Source organism: Corvus cornix, chromosome 8, assembly GCF_000738735.6.
Source record: "Corvus cornix cornix isolate S_Up_H32 chromosome 8, ASM73873v5, whole genome shotgun sequence".
Lineage (NCBI taxonomy): Eukaryota > Metazoa > Chordata > Aves > Passeriformes > Corvidae > Corvus > Corvus cornix.
The window spans coordinates 25,434,059-25,442,811 of NC_046338.1; the positions used below are offsets into that span (position 1 = coordinate 25,434,059).

At 42.9% G+C, this 8,753-nt stretch overlaps 1 protein-coding gene across 12 annotated transcripts in view; it reads right to left on the minus strand.

Moving 5' to 3' along the window:
• The window catches only part of PRRC2C (proline rich coiled-coil 2C), a 70,385-nt gene extending 61,663 nt beyond the window's left edge, over positions 1 to 8,722 (minus strand). For all 12 annotated transcript variants that reach the window (XM_039556138.1, XM_039556142.1, XM_039556147.1 and 9 more), the window contains exon 1: positions 8,618 to 8,722. The gene's annotated coding sequence lies outside the window, so the exon portion shown is untranslated. The remainder of the gene's footprint in view (positions 1 to 8,617) is intronic.
• Between the last annotated feature and the right edge of the window lie 31 nt (positions 8,723 to 8,753).

Sequence of the window (8,753 nt, forward strand, 5' to 3'; positions counted from 1 at the left end):
CATGTTTTACACCAATGGCCCGTATTTTGATCTCCAGCTTTCTGGATAAGGGAAGCTGTTCACCAACACAGCTAACATTTACTTCTGCCTTTTACAAGGAAGTAAGGAGATAATGCAGAGATGCACTCAAGCATAAATACAGCTATTCTTAAAACCTTGAAATTAGTAAGCTCCTCCCTAAAAATATTCAGTTCTCAACTACTGCACATGCAGAAGATGTAATACCTCTGTCTGCTTTAGCTGTATAATTACTTTAATTTATAATTACTGTTATTTGTATTTTAATGATAACTACAATTAAAATAAAAATTGATTTTAAAAAATATCAATTATCAAAGTGGAGTATCAAACTAGGTCAAGTTAATGAAGTCCCTTCAGTGAATTTGGTGTCTGGCAATTCTTTGAATTTACAGAGGTTAGATAATAAATAAAAATGGTACAAGTATCACCAGAGAGTTTTAACGAAAGCTCTTCTACTATTCTGAACTGAAAACCCAACATCTGCCACCTAAAACAGCAGCACTTTTAAGCAACTAAGACTCCTACAGAAATCCTCTCCCATACTTACTCGGGTAGTCAAGTACCTTGAAGAAGTGAAACACATGATGTCCACACTAAGCCTTGAGGATCAAATCCTTAGCCAAAAAAAAATTGATGACTGGCTTAAAACACATAGATAGAAGTGACTTGAATTTGGCTTCTGAGTAAAGAAAACTTACTTTGGTAATTTTTCTCAAACTTCTTTGTAACACGAGGAGTAGTTCTTTAGGCTAACAGACGGATCCAACTGGCTTACATTCAAATACTAAAGAGAATGGACTTAAAGGCTGAAGCTGTGAACCTGATTGCACAGGCATCACAAAATCGTGAGAATCAGAAACCCTGGATGTGCCATTAGACCAAATGCACACTTGGGTTCAGCATTCCTGTCTACTGGAATGGTCCACTGATCCTGGTAGAAGCACACCAGCCTCAACACTCATCCAGCATATCTTATTCTGTATTTACAGTCACAGTTTTGTAAGGCTGCCTTTGTCCCAGAGAGCTTCCCACTGATGATGGAGGTGATGTGGAACCATGCTTAATGAAATAGTTCTCCACATGTCTGCTTGCAGACTCCAAGAGAAATGACCATCAGACTTGTCCAACAAGTTTCCAGTTCTTTTCAGAGCAATTCCCAGTTTGGGTTGAGGCACAGCAAGGCAGCAATGCAAAACAAATCTTATTTCTCGCTGACACATGAATAAAAAGCTCCCAGAGGCCGAAAAGACTACAAACTGTAGGCTATGAGAACACCACACCATGGAATATACTGACCAGGTAAATACAGCACAGCCTCCACTGGTACTGCAAATGTCCAGTTCATTTACTCATTTGTTCTATATGAACCAGACCAGTGGAGAGAAACTTAACACAACCACAGCTCAAGTGCAAATGAGGAGTAACTACCAGTAACTGTATTAGAAGCATTCCTTCAAGTGCCAGCCAGCCCATTTTCAAATTATCCAACTTTCTTTGCCAGAAAGGATTTTTCAAGACATTCCAGTAAAGAGACTGACAGTGAATGTCCCATCTAAGTCAGAACGAGCACTGCACAAAGCCGATGCACTAACCCAACACAGCTATTCTGGCCATGTGCTGATAATCCTTAGACATAGATTACAGTTTAGACGTTTCACTAGATTATCAAACATTTCAACTAAAAATGTATTCTTTTCTGAAAACCTAACATCCCAGATTTCTTTGCAGGTCACTCCTAGAGCAGGCTATTTTATTTCTTCTTAGCCTGACAATGACTTTACAAGTCTCTTCTGACTTCTTTGTCACTAAGCATTAAGCAAATTTTTTGCAAGACAGAGTTTTGATTTTCCGGTTTCATGCAGTTGGTTAAGAAACTTTACAAATTGTGAATTTTTAATTGAGGCAGGAGTTTGGAAGTTCTGGAAGGAAGCCAGGACCAGAAAAAACCCCAAAAACAGTTTCTATAGAATTAATGAGAGCATCGTAATGATATGCGTTTTCATTATTTCTGGGAACAGAACAATGTAAGTGCTTTCACCCAATTAGCTTTTCAACTTGCAGATGCCAAATGAGACTTATTTTTAAGATTTGCAAAACCATTTATTAAAGAAATTTCCATTATTTGGAAGAATGAGAAAACTTCAAAGCTCACAAAATTGAATCACTGCCTATTTGAGCACAAGATAAGGGAATAAATTAAAGCAAAATCTTGCAGAAACAAGCTGTGTACCTGCTATCAAAGTACAGGATTCCAACAGCAGGTTGGTAGGTAGCACTCTTCTCTGAATACAGAAGGTTAACATGACCTGTCTTACCTGTCAGAAGTCTTTTTAACCAAAAAAATTACAGCTATTCACCAGGCTTCTTAACAGCTAATTTAGATCAGCTTATCCAGACCAGAGCAGCTCTCTGTAAAGGCATCTGTTAATGGTTAGGAACACAAACAGTCCCTTAAAAAATTACAAACACACTTAGCATACTGTCACAAGCACCACTGTTTCTTGCTCAACTGAATCACACTATCCAGCAGAAGCCTGAAAAGACAAAAATATCAGCAAACCCCTTCTTCCCACACCCAAAGTGACATAGGGAGTGGCCTCCTTGGTGGCATCCTGAGTAGTGGCTGCTGTGTCAGGCTGAGAAAAGGGGGGCAAAAGACAAATCCACGGTGGGGCTACAGAAGCAGCCTGACAACTGCTGACACGTCTGACTCCAGTGCAGGCTGAGCCGGGCTCAGAATCTGCTCCTCTGCAGGTGCTGTCTGGGGGAAGTTACCAGAAACAGCTGAGGTGACCCGGAGTTGACTCCTGAAGTCAGTCCCAGTGATAAGTTGGTGCAAAATGCTTCCTCTTTTAGGAAGCTGATGAAAGAAAATCAGTAAGTACATGAAAACAGACCAGATTCCCGACAGATGAACAGAAGTTGCAGCCATTTACAGCCAATACCCATCTTTTCACTATGTCATTTTTCCCTTTCACTTTAATACTTACTCCAAAAGCCCCTACACTTTATTACAAAGCCTCATTGAACAGGTGGCATATTTTCAACCCTTCCCACCCACCCCATGCAGACTTGGACAGTGGAAGAGGGCAGGACAGATTAAGAAAAAAAAGTTAAGCCACTCTTGCTGTGAATAATTCAAGGAATCTCAAAACTTCCATTTCCTGCTCCTTTACCACAATTTCCAAGCCCTACTGAAATAATTAATATTTCTTCACAGAGGAAGTGACACCTTTTTTCAGCATTCTTCCCAAGGAACCACAACTTTGAGCAGTGGATTTCCCTCCACATATACTTTTTTGCATCTTTAAACTGCAAATAAGTAAAAATTCTTATACATAACTTGTTTTTCCAAAGCCCTTATTCCTAAGTTAATCCTTAAATAACAAATAATTACATCTGAGGTTTTATTTTGGAAATTTGTTAGAAGTTGCTTTGAAATAATGTTCAGGCAAGCTCCTTTGTTCATGAGCTCCTTGAGAATATTTTGACAGTGCACAAGAACCACTCTAGGGCTACATCCTTAACAACTTCCACTCTTTAGAACACGTGCCAAAACGAATCCCCTCTTTGCTAGCTTTTTTTCCCCAATTCTTTTCTGTTCATCTTCTCAACCTTTTTTTGTTGTTGAAGGGTCCAACCTGAAGATGGAAGCACTCAACAGTAGAAACCTACAGAACAAACAGTTTTGTACAGACTTGTACAACCCCACCATTATTAAAAAAAAAAAGTTCAGAACAGTTACTCTAATCAGTTATGTAATGAATTAAGCTATTTGTCACCACGTTCAAAACTTCCCACCTTGCCTGAATTCTTTGCTGCCTGTTACTCCTACCATATTCCTAACCTGACTCATGTGCATCAAAAATAAACATAATTTCTTCTCTGTATTAAAGAGATGTTACAGCGTATTTTGAAGGCTTTTAAGATACTCCCACCATGATAGTGAGAGCCAGGGTTGCCAAATGCACCAGCTTGTAACACACTGACAGCACCAGTAAAAAAATTTCACTCAGTGCATACAAAGGTGGTGGAATTTGCTCCTCCGTCTGGTCCAGCTTGGAGAGAGCTCAGAGCTGCTCACGGTCTCTTCTACCTGCTGCCCATTATCTCTGGATCTCTGGCTACATGCTTTTCCCTGTGACTCACTAATTTCTTGGAACAGACACATCTCCTTGTTCACTAAAGAATGCTCAGCATGTAAGAGATGCAGCTGCCAACACCACACCGACAACAGCTCTGGACCACACTGGTTTATTACAGTAAGGGTTGACTTCAGCCCTCTGCTTTAGACTGGATTTGACCACGCCTTGTTACAAAAAAGGGAAAAAAAAAGATGAGAAGATAAATTAGAAAAGCCTTATCAGCATACCCAGATTTATGCATCTGTCTTTCAGCACTACAGAATCCATTTTCCGTGGAAGTTAACTTGCATCTGCCAAATGGCTGCAGACGAAGTTTAACATCTTCACTTGCTCTTGATTCTCTGTTTATTCTGCTTAGAAAAAAAAAAATCCCACACGTCCCTTGACACTTTGCTTTCAACATGCAGTAAATAATTCAGGCTCAATACGTTATCAAAATACTTATCAAGGAACTGTTTGTTATCCAAAGCTATGTGTGTCCTACAAAGCTCTGTCCATGCTGATAGCTTCATCTGTGGCATGAAAAATATCTCCTAACCAAGGTGACTCCAGCAAAGTAACCACTCAGAAATGCCACAAGCCAAAGGCAAGCTTTTTTCACTAAAATACATCTTTCTTATTTACAAACACTGGCAAGAGAAAATGTTCTTGATCCTTTTCATTAGAGGACTTCTGCTGTGCACCTATATACAAAGCACAGACTATCCTAAACATGACTAAAAACAAGCCCTGTAAATACAATATTTATTCTTTTTCAAAATGAAAGCACCAATTCATTGATATTAAGACAGAGGTCCTCCAGAGGAATATCTGGTGAGGCTGAAACAGAAGTCCTAAAGGAATATCAAGTCTTTAACTGGAGGAAATTACTGGCTTCTCAAACAAAAAAATGTTGCTGCACTTCCACCTTAGCTGAAGGTTCAAATCAGTTAAAGTACATCCTAAATTATTACTCCTGCAAACATTCCTTAAAATTATGACCATAGATTTAAACTGTAAGTTCAAATTTATAAACAATAAAATCTAAGAACAGTCACATGCTTAAGAAATATGAATTTTAAACCAAGGTATAGCTGTTTACATTATTTCATCAGGACAGCCTGAAAAGGGCTGCTTTTCTAAGCAGAGGAAGTTTGATTTGCTAACTTAAGCAAGACGTTCAGCAAAAAATGGGCAGCCTAGTCATTGCTAAACTACAATTTTATAGCCCAACTAAGTAAAATCAAGTAAGGCTGCCATTTCACTTAGGAATCAGCTGTACACTGATTTAAATTGGTATTTAAGAGACCCCTCTTCTCTCAGTTATCCAGGACTGGGTGATGCCCCAGTTCTTCACGCAGTACTTGTGCCTTTGTTGTACCTGAATATAAAGTGCAGTCCTTCCTGTCTCTGATGCTGGAAGACCCTGAAAATGAAGCCCATGTTATTTTCAAATACATATCAGTTAAAATTTATCACTATCATACTTCAGACTAAAGACATGTAATGTTGATTCTGCACTCCAATTTTACCGTTAATCAAGACAGTGTCAGATAATTTAAACCATGAACAATGTGAATGTTAAACAGTTTCTCCCTTTAGTATGTGTTTGCAATCTGTAACAGACGAGCTCGTTAGCATTTACTTAGAATGTTATGTAATGGCTGAGGTATTTGTAATAAAAACAGTCTATTTCTGTTAGCCTGCTCTTCATAGACATAAAAGCTGTCTTCATCTGATTTTTATTAGGACTTCATCTTCCTCTGCTCTTGATGCATTTTTTTAGACTGCTGTGCACTCCATTTTCATTTCACTGATACTCAGAGTATTATTTTCTCCCACCTCCTCACACCAATTTCAGCTTTTATTTTTACACTGCTTTCATCCGTAAGCTTCTACTAGGTTTTGTAAAACCCAGACCCAAAAACCAATGAGAGCATGAAGCTGAGCAAAGGAAAAATTTCCTACAGAAGATGAACTGGTTCTACCAGTAAATCACCACTGGCAGTCCCGTCATTACAAGCCCAACATCCATCCTCAACTAGTGGGAAGGTGGTGCATTTTCAGGGCAGAGTTTCTCCCCCTCAAACCCTCTACTACTCCATGAGCCTTTGAAGATGTCCAACTCCTCCTGCAGCAGAAGGAAGGGGAGCGTTTTTCCTTCTCTCACATCCCCAGTCCACTACACAAGGGTGTGTTCCTCTGCAAGAGCACACTGTGCAAGGCTTTAATTCTTCTGCAAGATTTTTATCTCATCATTTTATCCACACCACCCCTTATATGGTATTTAGTCGACACTTTCTACCCTCTCTCCGTTCTCACATCCCTTCCATTCCTTAGCCTGGAAAACGGTCTGGAACAGAGGGCTTGTACTCCCAGTACTGTAGGATACCTGGCTGAAGTGAACCCCATACAACATAATCGCTGCTTTGACTTACATTCTTTCTCTTAATTGCCACCCAGCATTCATTCAGACAGTCCCAAACCCACACAGGAGTTCCCTTCTGAATTGCATCATCTTTCCCTTGCTCACTGGGGCCTGTTTCACTTTCCCTAGCACACTCCAGGATGTGGGGAAACAGGACCTATGGAAGATGCATCCCATAAATCTGTAGCTTTGGAGCAGGAGTCCAAGCTAAAACTGGAGACTGATGTAACTGTTCTGCTCTACTAAAAACTAGGGTTCCGATTATGGAAAGTCTAAATGAGAACAAAGTTATTATAAATTACTACTAAACTGCCAAGACAGAGAATATTTATATTAGCAAGACTCACAGAAGCAACTGTATATTGATTTATACATATCTCATGGGCTATTATTTACAAAACCCAAGAACTTCATACAAGGAACATATCCACACACCAAGGCAGAGTTTTAGGTGGCAGAGGCCTCAATCCTGGTCTCCAAGCATTCTCCAAGGAGAGAACCAAGCTTTCACTTCAGTTTAAAGAGCCACCTCTCAAGCCCACATCACCAAACCACCTTTCCACGGAACATTGATCCAGTTCAAGTAACTCCCAAATCTTTGAGATTCTTTAGTCCCAAGAAAACAGTTGCAGAATTACATCGAAACACCACAAAATTAATGAAGAAAAATTCTTTAGACTACATAATTAAAAAAAAACTTGACAGCCACATACAGCTCCCGCCAGCCAGTATTTAAGGTCAATCCTTTTGTTTCTCATACATGGACAAATGAGATCATGTCCTGTTTCCTGCCCCTTCGAAAGCAGTTTCTTGTCTGAGCAGAGCTCTTTAAGATGAGACACCAAGCAGGCCTGGTGCCTTGTTGCACAATAAATAAAACTACTAAAAATTACAGTCCTGTTCCTTCAGTTTGAAATACCGCTAATTTCCAGTAATGTAGCTATCTAACCCTAGTAATCAGGGCAACAAGGAAAAATGGTCCTTCCTCGAACATATAGACTTCAAGACCTTCCACCAAAGAACATATTTACAGAACACCCACGTGAAACACAAAAAGTAAAGAAAAATTGCAATGTTCATTCAATGCCCAGCCCTATGCTCTCATGCATGGGCCCAGAAAGAGGGCCCGAACTGGAAATTAAATGGGCCACTTTCAGCCTCAAAATTTTCAATCCCTGCATCCCTGGGTGATGCATCCCATCACCCACTGCATTCTGCCCACTGCAGACCAAGTGCCTGAATTTCAGCCGTGTCATCTCACAATCCTTTAAGCGCTATCAATGAGAACACCCCTGGCTCTGACCACCCCACCCCTACAAATCCTGGGCCTGGGAGCACAAACAATGCCTTCCTTTACTCAGTCCTACATCAAACCACCCAAGAACCGCCTTTTACTGTAGGCCAAGAGTAAAAGAGCCGCGGATGCGTATTTCAGACTTGGAAACCAAGGCGCCTTGCCTCCAGCACCCCGCAAGAAAAGGCTGCTCTCCCCCCGCGTTTCTGCAGGCAGAATCACAGCCACAAAGTAAGCGCAAATGCACGCAGCAGTCAGCGGGTTTCTCGAGGAATCTCCACAGGAGCAAGAAAGGGAGAGAGAAAAGGAGAGATGAAAAAAAGGAGGGGAAGACCGCGAGCCGTTAGATAAAGGGGGGGAAATGGGGGGCAAAAAGGAGGGAGGGAGACAGAAGCAGCACCCCCGCAGGAGCAGTCCCAGCACAGCCGCCCCTCCCGCCGCCCCCGGGCGCGGCCCGGGCTGTGCCCGGCGGGGCGCGGCCGGCGCCGGGCACCGATGCGGGGCGGCCCCAATGCACCCCGGCCCAATGCACCCCGGCCCGGCCGCCCAGGCGCCGCTGCCCGCCCAGCTCCGCCCGGCAGCGGGGCCGGCCCGGGGCGCCCCTCACCCGCCGGCCGCGGGCCCGCCCGGACGGAAGCCGCCCCCGCCCGGGGCCATGCGGCGCAGGCCGCCCGCCCGCTTCTGCCGGCGCCGTATCGCGACGCGGGCCCGCACTCCGCCGCGGTGAAGGGGAGGAGCCCCGCCGCTTACCGGGCGCGCAGCGCGGCGCTCGGCTGCCCGCGGGTCCCGGTGCCAGCGGGGCCGCTGCCTCTCCCGGCGCCGCCGCCTCGGCCGCTTCCACACAGGGGCCAAGATGGCGGGCGGCCAAGCCGGGCGCCAACGACGT